Source organism: Cynocephalus volans, chromosome 2 (genome assembly GCF_027409185.1).
Source record: "Cynocephalus volans isolate mCynVol1 chromosome 2, mCynVol1.pri, whole genome shotgun sequence".
Lineage (NCBI taxonomy): Eukaryota > Metazoa > Chordata > Mammalia > Dermoptera > Cynocephalidae > Cynocephalus > Cynocephalus volans.
In genome coordinates this window covers 203260688-203279453 of record NC_084461.1, presented here as the reverse complement: position 1 = coordinate 203279453, position 18766 = coordinate 203260688, and the positions used below count along the sequence as shown (strand labels likewise).

Below are 18766 nucleotides of genomic sequence, written 5' to 3'. Positions count from 1 at the left end.
AAAACAAAAACAGTGGTTCTCATAGAAGTAAAGAGTAGAATAATGGTTACCAGAGGCTGGGAGGGGATGAGGGGTGGGGGGAAGAGAAGTGATGAACTAGCAAGTACAAAACTATTCTATCCACCCTAAGTGAATCATTGTGCAGTATATGCATGTATCGAAACAGCACACAGTACTGCACAAAAATATATAAATAAATGTTAAAATAAAAACCATAAAAAGGGTTTGAGGCTGATTAAACATAAAATTACATTAAATATTAAAGCAATAATATCTAGATTAAATGGGACATACAGATTTGGCTGTGCATGCATGTTAATTAAGTTTTTATAATACTAAAAAAGATTGATAACAACCTAAGTGTACAATCTTAGGGGAATACCATGCAATGTTGGAAAGCACCAGTAGAAGTGTATTTATTGTTTTGGGAAAGTTTTACCAATATCTTAATAAGTTAAAAATACTGAGCGATATATCAAGTCTGGAAGGATACTCACCAAAATATTAAAAGTGATTCAGGGGAGTGGGATTGCAGGCGATGTTTTATCTTCTTTTTACTTACTAGCATATTTCCATTTCTCTACAATCCGAATATTATTTGTGCAGTAAAACACCTTTAAAGAGTAGAGACTATATAATATTTTTAAAGGGATGATCAGAAATTATCTAGAAGGAGGAGAAATTTCATAGTGCCAGAATAGGGAGTCAGGTGACTATAGCAATTGAGTTTCTGGCAGATCCAGCAAAGGGGAAATGAGACATGATGAAGTTCCCCTTGGATAAAAATTACTTGAAAGGTCTGCTGTTTTCTCTTAGAACTCGGAATTCCCAAAGGGCTGCACGAAAGGGTAGCAAACTCTAGACTAATTTTGACTCTTCCATTCATAAGGTGAGTGACCTTCTGCAAGAGCCTACCCCTTTCAATGCCTCAGTTTTCCGTCTGTGACATAGGAGATGAACCTCAACGTCTCTACAACCCTTTACTTAGCAGTTAGGAGGTTAGTTTTTAAGCGCTCTACCGGAGAAAACAGCGGAGCAGCGCGACGGCTGCGGAGGGGTTAATACCCGTGGGCTCCGCCCCTTTTATTGCCTCGCCCCACAGGCACCACCCCAGCCAGTGTTGTACCCTTGACCCCGCCCCCAGGCCGTGCGTCCACCGGAAGTTCCCGCGCGCGGGCAGCTCACTTCCGCCCGGCAGGTGACAGCCAAGGGGCGCGGAGCGGCCGGTGGTACGGACGCACCGGGAGAGCGGGAAGAGGGGGCCGCGGACATTTTACTGCCAAACTGAGCCGAGCCGTGGCGCCGGGAGCCTTTCGGACCTGCGGGTGAGGAAGCAGGGAGTCCGGCGAGACAGAAGTGGGGCGGGGAGTCGGGGGTCCGAGGTGAGGGGGTTGCGGGGTCAGAGGTCGCGGGGAGGACGCCACGCTAGATGGGCGCGAGTAGCGTCCCAGGCCCAGACGAGGTGGAAGGGCTGCGGGTTTATTCATTCGCGTCCACTTGGCCACCGACCCGCACGCCGGCCACCACGGATACGCTGGTCCGGAGAGACTCCTAGACTTAGGCCCCAAGGAGCCCTCCCCTGGCCGGAGGGAAACTTCTTCGGGCTCTGGTTTTCCGCCCCCTCACACTCACCCCCATGGCCATCCCGAGGTCTCCTGGTCGTTCAGGGCTTTATCTCTGCCAAGGTTCGAAAATGGAAAGAAAAAAAAAAAAAATCAAGAAACTGCCCCATGCAGCCTGCTCCCGGACAGGCTTGGTCCATCCATTGGAGCCTCAGGGACACGTTGACTGAATGGGAACTCCTGTGATAATGCTGCAAAGTACTGACGAAAGTGCTTGCTTCTGGTTACTGAGCCCCTACTGTGTACCAGGCACTGTACTAAACACTTTACTTACAGTGCCACTTTTAAACCTCACTGCCACCCTTGTGAGGTAGCTACTATTGTTATTACCATTTTATCAGCGAAGACACTGAGGCACAGAGAGGTTAAATCACACATGTAAGGTTAATCGGCTGGTAGAGGCAGAGCCAGGGTTCCTACCCAGGCTTTGAGGGACCTGCAAAGTGCAGAGACAAAGGAGAGATTGGAGCCAGGTTGGGATATAGGGGCTCCTTAATATTTTTAGATACCGCTATATTCGGATCTGTGTCAAGAAGTAGCTTTATTGCTTCTTGTCTGATCTTCATAAGGGGCACTCAATTCACTTTCTTTGGATGAAACAACCCTGCAGGCTGTTGCGATAAGAGATTTACCTTTCAGGGCAAGAGTTTCAGATTTTCCTGACTATTGGGAATTGTTAGACACGAAACAGGCTGTCCATGAAGCTAATTGAAGAATATCCAGAACCTTCTTGAGAGTGGTTGAACTGCATTCCTTCTGGGGTAAAGAGAGAGGAAGCATGTGACCCCCTCAGGGATCTTATGGCCCTAGGTTCTGGAAGAACATACCCAAGGGAAGGGTCTTTGCCTTTCTGAGAAATGTGCAGGCCTCACAGCTTCTTGCCTGGGGAGAGCACATCTTGGGTAGGAGGTGGTGAGATGCTTCGGTGGCTGGAGGGCTAGACTCTGAATCTGGGCCTTATTCCTTTGCAGACATTCACTTGCTCCAAGCTGCCTCAGTTTCTCTCACAGCAGCATGAAAAAGACTTCCTGCCTTCCTACCCACTTCTGGGTGCTATAAGCCTTAATGAACTTGTGAAGATTTCCACATGCTTCTGAAGAAAGCTGTGATATAAATATTATTGCAGTATTTTTCCTCTTTTAACTCTATGATCTGTTCTCCTAGTTCCATTGGATTTACAGAAACTTAATATTGTCACCTTATCCCCATCCTTCCAAGGGAGGATTTGAGATGAAGTGACTCGTCACAGATGGTAGGAACATGAGTAGAGCTTGGAGCATCTGGCTCCCTGTCCTGAGTTGAGCCCACCAGTCTCCTCTCACCTCTTAGAAACTGTCATGAGGAATGGCTTCACTAGTTCTCAGAGAATCAGATCCCTTCATAGGTTGTGTGGAGATCATCTGTTGAGTGTGGGTCGAGGGAGCTTCAACCCGAACAGCTTGAAAGGCTCAAAGGTATACCGGAAAGTGTACTCCCTGACTGCCTGTCAGTCAGCCCTGGTTCTGACCCCAGCTTGGCAGCTTCCTGGTAGTATGACCTGGACAATTTACTTAGACTGGGCTTCCTTCACCTCAGCTCTAAAACAGTACTGACCACTCCCTGTCTCTCCCACCCCTGGTTTGTGTGGGGATTAAATTAGGAAATTTTTGCAGAGTCTCTTACTACGGTGGGTGCCTTGACCTTAGGCCAATTGATGCCTATTGAGGGCCTGTGTCTGATGAAATCTGTCAACCCTGGCTTGTGGGGTGTTACTTCCTTCTGTAAACAGAGACTTTTATGTACTCAGGACTTCTCCCACCCTTCTCGTTTCACTTCCTAAAAGTGTTTCAGAACAAGATCAGTCCATTGGTCCTACTAGCTCTGGGCTTGGACTTTCATCTTTTTCTAGTCATCCACCGAAACTATTGCACGTCTTAACTGCTCACTTCCTAGAAAACCCCTGTGTCTGGCACCAACGCCTGACATGCTGACGGTAAGCAAACATGGCTTGGGTATGGATTTTGCACTTTGATATATTTCTGAAAATTGAGGTTGACGGGGCATCTCTTCCTTGAAGACGTTTCCTTTTCTAAACAGGTCTTTTTGCCTAAGATAGGCCATTGATATTATCACAGCCCAGAAATGATTTTTCTGTTCTGTATTTCTTCACACAGGAGCCCTCAGGCTAAAACTTACATTCTTTAGCATGGCATTCAAAGCCTTTCGGGCTCTGACCCTTGCCTGGCTCTCTTTCCTCATCTCTCCTAGCTTAACACTTCCACCTGCGCCCAAGCTCCAGTCAAACTCTGCTGCTTGCCACTTCTGCAAGCCCCAGTTCTTCATACCTCTCTGTCTTTGCTATATGCCTTTACCTATGCCTGGACACCACTTTCTGCCCACCCCCCAACCTTCTTGCTAGACCACTACTTGGTGCTTCTGATCTGATCATCACCCCCACTTTGCAAGCCAGTGCTAGATTCTTCTCCTTGATGTCCTGTGGCAGTGATTGCAGTGGGTTGTCATTATTTACTTGGCTGTCTTCTAAGTAAACAGCTCTTAATTTTTGTCAAGGATTTGTCTGTGTCTCCAGCACCTAGTGAGATGTCTGGCACATAGTTGGTGCTCAGTAAATGTTCAGTGAATGAATGAATGAATGAATGAATATTGCATTGAATTGTTAGGATTCCTTGACTCCTAAGGAATTCGAAGTACTTTTCAGATGATCTCCTGTCCATCCTTATGTTACCTCATAGGGATAGGGAGAAATCTGACCAGAGCTGGGATTAACTACTCTCATACTACTATTGCTACCACCCAGCCAGCCACCAAAGTGCTTTAGGGCCTCAGAGACATGAGGGTCTTGGAAGTAGCAGGGAAGTGGTAAATTCTCTCCCTGCGCAGTAATAATGGTGACATTTATCAAGCAATGCTAGGCAATGCTGAGGGCTTCGTATGTATTAACTGGTTTTAGCCTCACAAACCCATCAGGTATGTAACATTGTAGTTCCCATTTTATACTTGTGGTGCGGTTTTGCCTGTTATGTTGTGTAGACCCTGGGGAAGCCCCTGTCATACCTGCTGTGGCCTCTTCCCCTTCCTAACCCCTTGGTCTTAGATTGTCTCCTGTTATACAGTGGAGCTGAGGAGGGACTTGGCTGGGATACTAGACTCCCAAACCTCATGCTCTTTGGGTCTTTACCCTTGGGTTTGACCTCTGACCTTCATCAAGAGGGTCTCCCTGAAGTTGAAAGGCCTCTTCTAGTTAAGGTAAGTGTATTGCTGGTTGACTCCAGAAGGCTCAGAGTTTATCATCAGTCAGGATACTTTAGTCGCTGATCCCACAAGTTACCATGTATCTCCTCTGTGGACTCTGAGCTGGAAGATGGTAGATTTGGATGTCAGGTCTCAAAAGGTTTAAAACCAACCCTTCAGTGTTGGTTTTCAGCACTTCAATAGCTGAATTCTGTAGAAGAGTAGATTTGGGTGCCAGATGCTTTTTACCACACCCTAATTGCTTTTAGGATTTTAAGCATATTATGAGTGGAATGACAATTGCAGTATAGCCAGCTGTTGGGTCTGCTTTTGTGGTCTTCATTCTCTGATCCCTGAGGTTTGGGTGACTGGGGGTTGAGACACCAAGGTCAGAGACCTTCATAAGTCCAGCATTCATTTATGCAGTATTATCGAGGCCTGCTAGTGCCTGGGCAGGGCTATGATGATAGGTGAGCCAGCCAGACATTGTTTCTGCCTTCTGGTTGCTTACTACATTCTAATGGGGGAGAGAGACAAAGAAGAAAAAAACCCAATGTATTAACTAGAAAATCTGATAAACCAAGAAGGAAACAAAAAGGTATAACTGGAGGGTTCAGATCCCCTTACCAGCCAGCAGCCAAAAAAAAAAAAAAAAAAAGTATATCAATGAGATCCTTTTAAAATGTAAGTCAGGGCTGGCCAGTATGCTCGTTATACCACTACGGTCAAAGGTTCAGATCCCCTTACTGGCCAGCCGATAAAAAAATAAAAATAAATAAAATGTAAGTCAGATCTCAGGACTCATTTGCTCATAGTGGCTCCCAGCTCACTGAGAGTAAAAGCCAGTGTGCTTACCTTGACCTTAAGGCCCCCTCCATTCTCCTCCAGCCTTGTAACCCACTGCCCTGCTCATTGGTCACTGAGCCACATTTGCCTCCATGCTGTTCTTCAGACATGCCAGGAATACTCCCACCTTTACACTGGCTATTTCTTTTGCCTGGCAGTCTCTTCCCCAGGCAACGTCACCTGCCACCTTCTCAAGGAGGCCTTCTGTGGCAACCCTAGTTAAATTTCAACCTCCCTTCCTCTCCTCCCCGCTCCCTGTCCTCTTTCACTGCTCTCTTTTTCTCAGTAGCATTTATCACTATCTAAGATACTATGTATTTTACTTATTTATCTTGCTTATGGTCTCTGTCTCCCATTAAGATATAAGCTCCATGAAGGGAAGGATTTTTGTGTCATTCACTGTGGCATCCCCAGCATATAGACCAGTCTCTGGTTCCTAGAAGATGCTCTGTTAATACCTTCTTAAGACAGTGCATGTAGGGAAGGTATCTTTGAAGTCATATCTAAGCTGAGATTTGAAGAATAAGTTGGAGCAGCCACACTAGAGCAGGAGAGGATAATCCAGGTAGAAGGATCAGCAAGTGCAGAGGCAGTGAAGATCTTGAGAGTTAGAGGTATACAGCAGGCCTATGGGCCTGGAGGGTTGTGGGTGGAAGGAAGGGCCTGGCTGTGCTCACACCATAGCCCGAGTCAGGGCCCCCCACCTCCCGCAGCTCAGCTCGCTCTCAGTTGATGCCTGGGGGAGCATGTTTTTTGATGAAGGGGACGTGGCCTCACCAAAGGAAGAGGCCTAAACATTTCTCTCACTGGAGATGTTGCCACCTGGTCTTCTACCCTTTTCCCTTTCTTCTGTCTCTTATCCTTTATTTACTTACCTTCTATTTAATGGCTGTAAAATGGGCTAGGGGGTTTGATATTTTCAATTTCAGTATAGTTAAAATAGCTTGACAACCAGAGCAGATGTATGTCTGATCCTGGCAAACCCAGTGAATGGAACATTGGGAAGCTGTTCTCTAGCAGAGGTTAGTTTACAGAACATGAAATTTCCCCAATAAGAGAGTTGAGCACTAGTCATTCAAATATTTTTTGAACATCTACTATTTGCCTGGTACCAGTCCAAGAGTTAGGAATACAGTAGTGAACAAAACAGACAAAATCTTTGCCCTCATGGAATTGACATTATGGAGGGAGAAAAAATAGACAATATAGTATAAGTACATTTTATAGTATGTAGATGATAATTTGAAGGGGAAAAAAGGAAGAAAGAGGATTAGGAAGTGGTGGGGATTGGTTGGGGGGGGTGTACAATTTTAAATAAAGTGGTCATAGAAGGCCTCAATGAGGTGACATTTGAGCCAAGACTTAAAAAAGAGGTGAAGAACTGAGCCATTAAACTATGTGGGGAAAGAGCCTTCTCAGCAAGGTGAACAGCATGTGTGAAGGCCGTGAGGTGGAAACATGCCTGTTGTGTTTAAGGATCAGCAGAGAGGCCTGTGTGGCTGGAGCTGAGGGAGTGATGGTGAGAAGAGGGAGAAGAGTTCAAAGGGCAATGGTGGGACGGATGCATGTGTGAAAGAGAAGGCGTGTGTCTCATACAGGGCCTTGTAGGCTTGGAGGCCATGGTAGGGACTTTGGCTTTCACTCTGAGTGAGACAGGGAACTGTTGGAGGATTTTGAGCAGCTATGTGCTGCTGTCTGACTTAGACTATAATAGGGTCATTCTGGCTGTTGCTTAGATGGGTTGTTGGGAGCAGCATGGAAGCAGCTTTGGTAGCAATCCCAATAGGGAGGAAATGGTGGCCTGGGGCCAGGTAATAGTGATGGAGTTGGCGAGAAGCCACTCCATGCATTCTGGATTCATTTTGAAAGTAGACTCAATAGGATTTGATGATAGATTAAATGTGGGGTATGAGAGAGTATATCGTAGGGGTGACTTTGAGGTTTTTAGCCTCAAAGATGGCCTTTGTTTTTAGCAAACCTGTTAAAGATACTGGTTGGCAATAACTTGGTAATGAAGACTGCAGGATGAGCCGGTTGGGGGAGGGAAAGAAGCAGGAGGTTAGTTTTTATCATGTTAAGTTTGAGATGCCTACTAGCCATATAGACATCCAAGTGGAGATGTCAATTAGTCAGTTTGGATCTATGAGCAAGGAATTCAGGGAAGAGGTTGGGCCTGAGGATGTAAAGTTGTGAGTCTTCAGCATGTGGATGACACTTAAAGCTGTGGCAGTGGATGAGATGTAGACGGAGAAGGGAAGAGGTACCAGGCCTGAGCCCTGGGGCATTCCTGTGTTGAAGGAGAGGGAGAAGAGAAAGAATGAGCAAAGGAGACTGAAGCAGAGAGCATGCATTCTGGAATCCAAGGGAAGAGAGCGTTGCAGGGATGAGGGAGTGAGCAGCAGTGTCAAATGCTCATCAGAGTGAAATTTGTCATCTAACAGGACTGCTGCATCTTCTGCCACCTGGGTCTAACACACCCTGGCATCCAAGGCCATCTGTGAATCTCATTCTTCCTTTCCCTTTCAAGTCCTTGCCTTCAGTCAGGCAGGAGGTTTCACAGACTCCTGAACACACATGCTTGCTTTGGCCTTGAATAAGTCACTCCTCTCTCAGCATCTCTAATTTCTCATTTAAATTAAAAATATATATATATATATATATATGTATGTATGTATATATTTTTGGCTGCTGGCACATACAGGGATCTGAACCCTTGACCTTGGTATTATAAGACCACGCTCTAACCAACTGAGCTAACTGGCCAGCCTTATTCCTCATTTTTAAATGGATTACCATGAGAATTATATGAGACAAGGGCTGTAAATCACTTAGCACAGAGCCCGCTCTCCAGCTGATGCTGATGGTTCTCAGTTCCCTCCCATGTTATATGGGCTTCCTGTGGGTCTTCTCCATGTCACCCCTGCTCCTCCCATTCTAAATCTGACCCCTCTTTTCATGTCCAGCCAAGCCCCTCTTCATCTAAGGGTACTTCTCTTGGTACTCCACCCGTCTCAACCCCGTGCCTCTGAGCTTGGTGGCAGTTATCTGGAGGGCACTCTTCTGTTTCCCTGTGGTCCTTTATCTGCCTCTGAATCTGAAAGAGCTCAGCAGGAAAAGACTGTCCTTTGTTTACTGTGGGCATGCGCCTTTGTGGGGCATAGTCCCAGGCATGGAGCAGATGGTGCTCCATATTGTTATACTTGCTGAATGGATGGCTGTGAAACTGGACAGATCTTCCAAAAGTGTTCCCATGCATAGGTGGGAAACTGAGATCACAAGGAGCCTTGTTCTGTAGTCTTTGGCCTCTTTCTCATCCTCCTAAGTATTATTCAGAAGAAGCCCTTATTAATTTTTTTTCAGGTGCAGAAGAATTTCCCTTTTTCTTGGTAGTAGATTTTTCCACACATACTGCTAGTGGATTAGTTGAGAACTGGCACCTGATTCTAGAATGAGGATCTAGAGACTCAGTGCTGATATAAGAACATTTGCATGTGACATTTGCCTGCCATTTCATTTTGAGGCCTTTAATTGCTAGCAGGCCTCTGGAGATCGATTTTGACTGATCAGTTTTCATCCAAATCCCAGGAGGCCCATAACTTGGCAAGCTCGTCCATACAGGCTTTCACTAGGCACGTTACCAAACTTGATGTTCTTGTTGTCCAAACTGGATGAGCTGGCCCTAAAATAACCTGTAATTCAACATCCGAGGGCCTATGCAGGGAGACGTGGCAACCCATTTCATGTACCTTTTAGCCTAGAGCGTGTGTGTTTCTGCCAGGGCTTCATTCTGAGAGGAGGAGTTGCCTCTCTGGACAGAGTGGGACGTGTGTGACTTCATTATGGGGCAGTGGTAGAGAGTGTTGGCACTACCATTTTCTAGCTTTGTGACTCCAAACAAGTGCCTTGAGCTCTGTAGGCTTCACTTTCCTCATGTGTAAACTTCTGATATTATTCAAACCATCTTCATGGATTATTGTGAAGACTAAATTTAAAGCTCTTTATGTAGTGTCTGGCTCATAGTGCACATCCAGTCTCCATTACTACTCCCACTGCCACCTTCGTTCTGAATTTCATGCTGAGCCTGAAGAACAACACAACTTATTTTCTTATAGTATTGAGCTGACTTGAAAGAGACTGTCTGAGTTCGGTGACCACGTTGTTTCAGAGAGAAAGTCTGAAATTTGGTTGCTGACTAACCTTTTAATCTTTGAGTTGGCCTTACCTGTTTCTCTGTCTGTAAAGGGAACTTTAGTACTTACCTGTGAGGACCCCTTTCCTTTTTCAAAGGAAGCTGTCAGACAGGAGGAGTGGTGAGGAGAATTTCTGCGTGGTGAGTAGAATCATCATCTCTATCAAACTCTAAGTTTCGTGGGGGCAGGTATATAGTCCGGGGCATGGCACAGAGTAGGGGAATATTTGTGAAATGAATCAACCTCTAACCTTGAGACAACTGAAATGGCAAAACATGAACAAAGTTTTGGCTTTTCTGTTCCAAATGAAGAAACAGTGACACCATCCTATCCTCTTTTATTCATTCTTTTCCTCACTTAGTCTTGACTGTCCTTGAGCTAACATGTGCCTTGGAGCTGGTTTCTGAACAGCTGTTCATTCATCAGGGAAGGGTTTAACTAATAGTTTCAGCACTGAGGTTGGAAGCCACCTACATAGACCTTCAGAGATCAGTTTTCCCTGCCTGAATGTCCCTGAATTCAGAGATAGGTCACGGCAGTTAGATCAGACCTTGTTGAGTGTCTCTTTCCCCTTTTTCTTTCCTAAAGCAACTTCTCTGGCTCACAACACTGATGATCTCCCTCAGTATTTCGCCAACTGCCGACAGTGTGCAATGTGTGCTAGTACTGCCAGCTTCACACTTCTCGTCTGATTGCAGAGCATGGGCTGCTCTGCCATGAATCACTGTCCTGAAACTAGAAAAGTCCTTCCCCTGGCCATTAGCAGGCCATTTGGGGAATTAAAACACTTTCTTACTTGGCTTGTTATGTTTTCCTTTCTACTGAAGACCTAATAAGGTTTGCTGGCCCTGGCTGCATTCTGAATTTGTTCTCTTTTGTCCCCTTGGAAACATCTTATGTCATGCTCTTAGAATGATCACGCTCTATTTCATCTTGTTTGGCACCCAGGAAGAACACCCATTGTTGGGGAAAAAGGTCCTTCTTCAAGCAGAGAATCTTCAAATGTGAAATGTGGGAGGGACTGTGTAATTTAGCAGACTAGTTTTCAAACTTTGTCCCAAGGAACCACGGGTTATCTGAAGGGCTCCTGACAAGGAGGGGGAGAGGTGGGCGTAGTGGAATAAGCCAGGCTTTAGGCCCCCCACCTTTACTTTAGCCAGAGCAGTTCCACTTTTATCTATTCTAAACAGTTTAAGAGTAGGGACAGGCTTGAAAAGGCATTGATAGGTTGAATTCTTTTGTTTGACAACTCAAGAAAATAAGGCCCAGAGATGGGGGGGATTTGTCCAGGGTCACACAGCTGTTGGTGTTAAAGCCAGATTTCCTGGTTGCCATCTTGACATTGGATCAGCCTTGCCATGTTTGTTCAAAGTTAACTGCAAAGCCTTATGTTCCTGGTCTGCCCAGTCTCGTCACTGTCTGGCACGCATCACAGAGCTCTCGTCTTGATCTGTTATGGGCCCTTGGTTTTGTAGATTCTCTGGGAACACATCTTTTCATTCATTTTGCCAGCAGACATTTGGTGAGCTTCTGGAATGTGCCAGGCATAGAGACAGTCACTGGGTTGACAGCATTAAACAGGACAGATCCAAAATTAAAGAGGTGAGGAGGGCTGTGGAAAAGTTCGATTGAGTCTAATATTGGGAGGCCTCTGCCCCTTCGGATCCAGAAGGGGTAGCAGTGTTTAATTTATGAGACTGAAGAATGAGGGCCGACCCCATGGCTCACTCGGGAGAGTGCGGCGCTGGGAGCGCAGCAGCGCTCCGGCCACGGGTTCGGATCCTATATAGGGATGGCCGGTGTGCGGCGCGGGCGACGCCAAGCCAAGGGTTGCGATCCCCTTACCGGTAACAAAAAAGACAAAAAAAAAAGAGAGACTGAAGAATGAGCCCAGGGCTGGAGAGAGTGTTTTAGGTAGGTGTAACATTTCTTTCTTTTTTTTTTTTTTTTAAAGATGACCGGTAAGGAGATCTTAACCCTTGACTTGGTGTTGTCAGCAGCACGCTCACCCATTGAGCTAAACGGCCATCCCTATATGGGATCCAAACCCTGGGCCTTGGTGTTATCAGCACCACACTCTCCCGAATGAGCCAAGGGCCGGCCATAGATGTAACATTTCTTCTAAAATGCTTTATGTTTAAAAAAGGTAATACATATGCGGGGGACAAAATTCCCAAGTTATAAAAAGGGAAATGATGAAAAATCAGTCTCTCAGCTCATTCCTTAGTCACCCAGCTTTCTTTCTGAAGAAAACCACTGTTAACTTTTCTTGTTTACACTTTCAAGGAAAATCAGTGCATTTGGAAACATACATACATACATATGTGTTTTATTAATATTCATATTTTAAAACTAGAAATGGTAACATTCTACATATAACTCTGCATCGTGCTTTTTTCACTTAAAGTCTTGGAGAGTGTTGCATTTAAGCACATGTAGAAGTGCCTCATTTTTTTCATGGCTGCATAGTATTTCACATGTCTATATGCTGTGCCGTCATGTTTTTTTTAACCAGTCCTGTTGATGGACATTTAAGGTGTTTACAATATTTTGCTATTGCAAAGGATGCTACACAAATAACTTTGTATCTGTATAGTTTTGTACGTGTAAGTATAGAATAAAGTCCTAGAAGCAGAATTGCTGGGCCAAACAGTAAGTACACTTGAATTTCTGTTTCTCTTATTTTGAGTAAGCTTTAATCATTATATTTCATTTTCTGTAAATTGTTCACATCTTCTGCCATTCTCTATTTGTAATCACTTTTTATCTGTTAAAGAAAATAGGCTTCGTCTGTGAAGTGATGCAGTTTTGTGTGTATGTGTGTTTATCACTTGTCTTTTGGGTTTTTTTATTGTGCTTTGGGCTGTGCAGGAAAACTTGATTTTTATGTAATTGAATTCATGGATCTATTTAGACTTGTAGATTTTATGTCACACTCAGATAGGCTTTATTTCCTCTGGATTATACAACGTTCTAGTCTTCCTTTTTTCTTCTTCAGCATTAGGAGTTATTTCATTATTTAAAAAAAAATTTTTTTTTCCGACAGCTGGCCAGTACAGGGATCCAAACCTTTGACCTTGATGTTATTATAACACCATGCTCTAACCAACCGAGCTAACCAGCCAGCCCCCACCCCCCCAGTTTTTTAAATGTTTGTGTAATTTACACCAAGTGAAATGCTCAGCTATTAAGCGTTCAGTGTGGCTAGTATCTGCATCAAGATACAGATCATTTCCATCCCCCCAGAAGTCTCTTCATGTCCTCTGCCAGTTCTTCCCACCCAGAAGCATCCACTGATCTGACTTATATCACTTTAGGTTAGTTTTACCTCTTCTACTTATTCTAGAACTTTATATAAATGAAATCCCACTATATTTACAATGTTTACATTTATTCTTGCCAACTTGCTTTCATTCTGACATAATCTCCTGGCAGAAGAAATACGTGAAATACATAGAGCAGCAGGTGGTGAGCTCCCCATTTTAAAGAGGGGAAATTGAGTTATAGAGATGAAGTAAACTGTAACCTCTGTTCTCTTTCCTTTAAAAAATTGTTATTAGCAATTCTGAGACCTTGGAAAAATTTAAATATATTTAAAATTCATTTTCTTAATTTTTGTATAGATCTATATTCATTTTATTAGCTTGAAACAGAAAGATATGCTATATTTCTTGTTCATAAAATCATACTTAGGTATATAAAGACTCAAAAAATTTGAAAAGTGTTGAGGGCATTTTTTTTGTAAAGCCAGCCCTAACAACCTAACTTCAGTGGCTAAAATCCAAAGTTTTCAGATGGGATTTTTTTTTTTCTGTTGTTTTTTTCCCTTCCCTTTTTTTCATAGGACCTCATTTTGCCCCTCTTAGATTACATTACATCTTTGTCTCTGGCCAGTGTGTCAGTGATTCTTACCAAGGGCCCTTTATAATTCTAGAAAACATAAGCGAAAACTACTTATTACAGGATTTATTATTCGATTCCCTTTCCTTAAGTCTAAAAAGTGAAGTTAACAGGAACTGATTCTGAGATGGACATCAAAGTTATGATCTTTTTTTTTTTTTTTTGGCAGCTAGCTGGTACAGGGATCGAACCCTGGACCTTAATATTATCAATACCACACTCTAACCAACTGAGCTAACTGGCCAACCCCAAAAGTCACGATCTTTTGAGTGTGGGTGTGGGAAAGTAGACTTAAGGTGGGGACAGCAGCAGTGGATCCTCAAGTGGATCCAGTCATTCCAGGTATGCCCCTCTTTTAATTTTGACCATGCCATCCCTTTGAGCATTCCTTGGCCTAAAATGCCAAAATTCATGGGGATCCCAGCCCAGAATGCTATCTCCTTAGCAAAAGTGACTCATCTCACTGGCCAGAGCAGTTTGAACCAAAAATTCCCTGTAATTATGCCTTTTTTTATGTGCCCTGCCACTTCCAAAGATGGAATCCAAACCCTAAGCTTTTTCTTGCCTACACTGGCTGCCTGCTGTCAAATGTGATTCATGCACCTGATCAGATTCATCAGAGAACCAGGTCTTAGCCTTTTGGTCTCCATAGATTAGGAATGCAAACTTATGGTAACTTAACTGCTCAGCACTGCTAGGAAAGATCCCATGGCATCTGCAAGTCTGAGCTCCTTTAGGACTGAACTGTAGGGTTTTTTCCATTCCTGCAGAGAGAATGAAAAACCTCTCTTGTACTGACATCCAAGAGGCAACTGCAAGATGTGGTACCGGTGTGAGGAGGCTCATAGTGGAGAAAGACACAGGAGATAGCCATGCTTGGTAAATCAGCAAGCTGTAGGTGATCTTTCATGGTGAAGTGAGGTGTATCTGTGCTCTGGGGTAGTTTTCCAAAGCATTTTCGTTTCTCTCCCCATCCCCTTCCTCCTCTACTTTAATTTCCTGCATATGAAACAACTTCAGAGGGATACGATTTCTGCATTGTCAGTACCACTGGGCCCTCTGCAGAGGGATATGCAAAACAGATACTGCAGAAAAAAGCAGCAGCCAGTGCCAGCGCATTGGGTGGCAGTTTAAGTTTGTGAGTAGTTGCTTAGCACCTTTAAAAGGAAGAGTCATTGCAAGCTTAATACTGTAGGAGTATCAGCAGCTATGGTGGTTCCACTAGCTGACACTGCAGCTCCTTTAATCCTCAAAAAAGAGCTTTCTCACCTTTTCCTCCTCCTGGTCAGTGGCATCAACACAGATTTGTCACCCACAGATTGTGTCCTGGGAATTTAGGGCTCTCAGATGTTGTGTTGTGCCTGCAGATGAGGGGAAAGCCCCTTACAGCCTCCTCTGCTGAAGAAAGAGTTTCTGAGCAGCTCTGAAATTAGACATGTAAGGCAGTTTTTGTTTTGTTCACTTTCATTTCCTAGATTCAATGTTGGAGGGCTTCATATGTTACTTTCTCTGGCTCTTTATGGCCTATGAGTTGTAGCCCCTTTTGCCTTTAATTATTTCTCTTTTTAGACTCAAATTTAACCTTGAGAAACCAGGTACTCTTATTTTGAACACTTTTGCCAGTTATGCTCTCAAGTCTGTGACTTCTGGAACCATGCAGCCCCTTATTGTATGGCAGAAATCCCATTATCTTATGTACCTGCTCATTCTCAGAGCTCCAAAAAGAACCTCTAGGTTGGTGAGGTTTGTCTGAGAAAATGGCTTTATGTGTGTATGTAAAGCTACTTGACCATGATTACGCCAGTTGTGGTGCTCTTTTACCTGCTGGTAATCCTGTACTGACTGGGCCAATTGTCGAGCTAAGGCTCAGTCTGGAGCCCACAGACCCCTCAAGCCCGTTCACAGACTGGGTCACAAACCCTTCACATGCCAGTCTGGGTCCCCAGACCCTTTACATGCAGGTCTATGAGCTAGGTAACCGGCCAAAAGGTCCTTGGAAGCCGTAGGTTTGGAAAAGTATGGCTGCGCCGGGCAGATGCCTGAGGCCGACACCCGTGGACCTGCTTCACTCAAAATACTCTCTCTCTCTCTCTCCTCTTTCCTCTCTCTCTCCCCTCTCCCCTCTCTCCCTCCTCTCTCTCTCTCTTCTCTCCCTCCTCTCTCTCTCTCTCCACAAGAATAGCAACAAAACTAAAAAGATACATTGGCACACATGTTCACTAAGCACACACACACACACACACACACACACACACACACACACACACACACACACACACACACACACACACACACACACACACACACACACACACACACACTGCTTACAAGGGATGCTGAACCACACCCAACTGGACCCAAGGGCCCTGACCAAACACACATGTTCACTAAGCGCGCACACACACACACACACACACACACACACACACACACACACACACACACACACACACACACACTGCTTACAAGGGATGCTGAACCACACCCAACTGGACCCAAGGGCCCTGACCAAACACACATGTTCACTAAGCGCGCACACACACACACACACACACACACACACACACACACACACACACACACACACACACACACACACACACACACACACACACACACACACACTGCTTACAAGGGATGCTGAACCACACCCAACTGGACCCAAGGGCCCTGACCAAACTATTGTATTTCCCAACAGTATACAAACAATTTTTAGTGTGAGTAAATTCCTATTGGAAACAAAGGCTAACTAGTTGCATAACAGATCTATCAGAGAGCGGGCTGAGCCTCCATGGGATTTTCAGTGGCCCCTTTTCATTTCTTTCAACAATGATCAATTGAACACTCGCCTTGTGCAGAACCCTGGGCTAGGTATGAAGGGGGAGAGCAGGCAGAGCCATGAGCCAAACCGATGGGGGTCCTCCCTTTGTGGATCCATCTACAGCCCTGACTCATGCATACTGCAAGGACTGGCAGATTAGAGTCCCCACTGTGTGTCTTGCATTGTTAGATGCGGCAGTCTGTCTTGCTTTTTCCCCGCAGCTCCCATAGAAAAGTGCTGTCATCCCTTTTCAACTTTGCAAAGCAAAAGGAAAGTAGAATTGTGTCTTTTTTCTTTATATTGTTTTGTCAGTGGAGGCTTTATTTTTATTCTAACAGGATCCACAAAGGATATAAGGCAATCCAGAGACAATACATATTTGTTTCCCATTGATTTCTAAAATAAAATCTGTGGGCCTCTCTCAGTTGGGGAACATCCCCAGTGCCATTCTGCCATAAATTCAAGCTTAACCTGGAAAAATACAGTTGGACTGAGAGGAGCTGTTGGCTGGGTTTCCAGAGACTATGAAACAATCCCTGATCTCTCACATCAGTTGCACCACGTAACTTTCATCTCATCCTTGCATAGTAATAAATTGAAAGGAGATATTGCTGGTTGACATGTCTGTCTCTTACATAGAGGCAACAGAAGGGATAAAGTGAAGGAAGTTTTCTCCATTCAAATGTCTGGTTTTTGACTTGTGTGCTTTTCTATACCATGTAATACTGCAGGTAAGATTGGAAGGTTATACTTGAAAGTGTCCAAGTTTTTTGGATTGAGTCCTTAGCTACTGTCTGGACTCTGTCCTCCCTCTCAAATGGGGGGAGCAGAATTCCCTCATTAGTAGGCCACTGAGCTCAGGTAGACCTGAGATGGTCTCCCAGCCCAGCCACTTACAAGCCATGTGACCTTGGGCAAGTTATATAACATCCCTGAGCCTGTTTCCTCATCTGTGAATGGGGTTAAAAGCAATTACCTTATTGGTAGGATTAATGAGGCAATGTATGTAATGCCCCTGGCTTTAATAGAGACTTACTAATGATAGCTTCTTAATAAATATTAAAACAATCCCAGAAGCCTCTACCATGTATCCAGGGTGACTTGCCTCCTGTGTAGCCTCTTTTATCTGTCATCTGTTGTCCAAGAGGAACTATTGAGGTACACAGTAGATGCTCAATAAATGTCTGTTGAATGAACGAGGGAGCCTTGGTACTTTCTCTGTCCTTTTGTTACCGACAAGCCACTCTCGGCTTGCCCTCCTGCATTAAACAAATGACCTGAAAGTCCAAAAGTTGATGCAAGGATTGGAAGGTTTATTCAGATTACCAGTACTCAACTAAATGTATAACCAAGCAAACAAACAAATAGAAAAGAGGAGAAGTGGGGTCCAGTTTAGCCTAGTCCCAATCGGCGGGGCCAACCTATTCCATTAACAGTAATTGATAAAAGCAGTTCTCCCCTCTGTTTTCAGCATAAGGAAGAAAAGTATCGACTAGATTTAAATCAGAAAAACAAAGCATAGCCAGGAGCCCTCTAGGGTGCCCCTATACAGAAGTGAATACAATCCAACCAAACAGCAGAAGAGGGCTCAGAAAATCAGAGAAAGGTAAAGAGAATAAAGCATTGCCTTGTCAGAATTTAGGCCAGGGACTCTAGGAGAGATCTACCAGCAGCAGAGACATGGGAGCAAAATAGTCCCAGTGGCCACTTGCCTCTTGCAGCTAGAGTTGTCTCTGGTGCCAAAAGCTTTCCAGTTTTTGCCAGTGATTAAATTAGGTTCTCGGATTCCAAAGTCATGGAAATGAACAATGTACCCAACAGTAAAGCAAGCAACGCTTTATTAAAGAGGAGATATACTTATGCAAAAGGCGGGTAACAACAGTAAAGCAAGCCCCTCAGGGGAGCTCTTCAGGGTCTTTTTTATAGGGAAAGGAGTTAAGCGGTATAGGCCAGCGTCACTGGAGGTGGTCCGTTTTCTTTTTCCCTGCTGAGCTGCGTCATGGGCGCATGCTCAGTAGGTCCAAGATGGCAGTAGTGTTCATCATTGTCACCCCAGGAGGGTCATCATAGCAGCTTTGTGCACAGGTGGGAATTCCTAAAGGGGTCTTAAGGTTAATCTGTAACTTTTATTATTATGATAAAACAAGCCTTGGGGA

At 44.5% G+C, this 18766-nt stretch overlaps 1 protein-coding gene across 2 annotated transcripts in view; it reads left to right on the top strand.

Moving 5' to 3' along the window:
* Positions 1–1198: 1198 nt before the first annotated feature.
* The window catches only part of AP1B1 (adaptor related protein complex 1 subunit beta 1), a 52754-nt gene continuing 35186 nt past the window's right edge, over positions 1199–18766 (top strand). For both annotated transcript variants that reach the window (XM_063085809.1, XM_063085808.1), the window contains exon 1: positions 1199–1325. The gene's annotated coding sequence lies outside the window, so the exon portion shown is untranslated. The remainder of the gene's footprint in view (positions 1326–18766) is intronic.